The following is a 1,163-nucleotide window of genomic DNA, read 5'->3' as shown; positions in this document are numbered from 1 at the left end:
GGCTTAAAACAACACAGATGGATGCGTTTACAGTTTTAGGGGTCGGAAGCCCTAAAATCAAGGTGTCAAGCAGAGGTTCGTTCCTTCTGGAACTTCAAGGGGGGAGTCCATTTGCGTGTGTTTTCCAGCTTCTAGAGGCCGCCCACGTTCCTTGGCTCGTGGCCTTCTTCCCCCATCTTCAAAGCCAGCGGAGTACCTTCAGATCTCAACCTCTCTGTCTCTGTCTTTCTCAGCTCACCACATCTCTCTTCCATCATCACATCTCCTTCTCTAACTCAGACGCTCCTGTCTTCCTCTTATAAAGACCTTTGTGATTATACTGGTCCCACCCAAATAATTCAGGGGACCTCCCCATCTCAAAATCCTGAGCTTAATTACATCTGCAAAGTCTTTTTTGCCAGGTAAAGTAACATATTCACCCATGCCAGGGATTAAGACATGAATGTTTTGTGGGGGGCATTATTCTCCCTATAACCCCACCCCCCTGCTTTCTTCCTAATAGCCCCACAAAGTGGCCTCAGGTCCTCCCCTCTCCCAAGGGTGAGCACACTCACAGGCTGCTGGAGGCCTCCTGCCATTTCCTCCTTCTGAGTTTTCCTGGTCCTCCCATCCGGATGCCACATACTTCTTTCTTCATGTTCCTTGGAGCAAGCCGGACCCTCTCGGGGCATTCCTCTCTGCTGCCTTCCACCACATGTGTGTGTGCATGTGTTACTTTCCTGACTCACCTGAGCCAAGAGCCAACTCTCTGTGCCCTCCTGGGGCCTAGAGCACTGCGGCGGATTACAGGTGCTCAGCTGTGGCTGCCAGTGCTCAGCAGAGGACATGTGGGCCACTTCTCCCTGGGCCTGAGGCCATCCGGAGGTTTCCCCAAGAGTCCCCAGACAGCACCCCTCACCCCAACCCTGGAGCACCTCTGCCCGCGAGGGATGGCTTCCCTGACTGTAAGCTGGTTGGATCTTGCTGTTTAGACTACAGTTGTCCCTGGGGCAGGGGCCGTTTGCCTGTGGCCCGGGAAGGGAGTTTGCATTTAGGTCTGCAGCTTCCCACCAAGCTGGCTTGTTATTGCTTTGCTGTTTGCCGTGGCCCCAGCAGTTTGTCTGCAGTGCCAGCCGAGGAGCTCTGTCTCCAAGCAGCCTTGGCTATTTCCACTATAACTCTTT

Source organism: Lipotes vexillifer, unplaced genomic scaffold, assembly GCF_000442215.2.
Source record: "Lipotes vexillifer unplaced genomic scaffold, Lipotes_vexillifer_v1.1 scaffold241, whole genome shotgun sequence".
Lineage (NCBI taxonomy): Eukaryota > Metazoa > Chordata > Mammalia > Artiodactyla > Lipotidae > Lipotes > Lipotes vexillifer.
The sequence above is the reverse complement of the archived record's forward strand: the minus strand, read 5'-3'. Positions refer to the sequence as shown.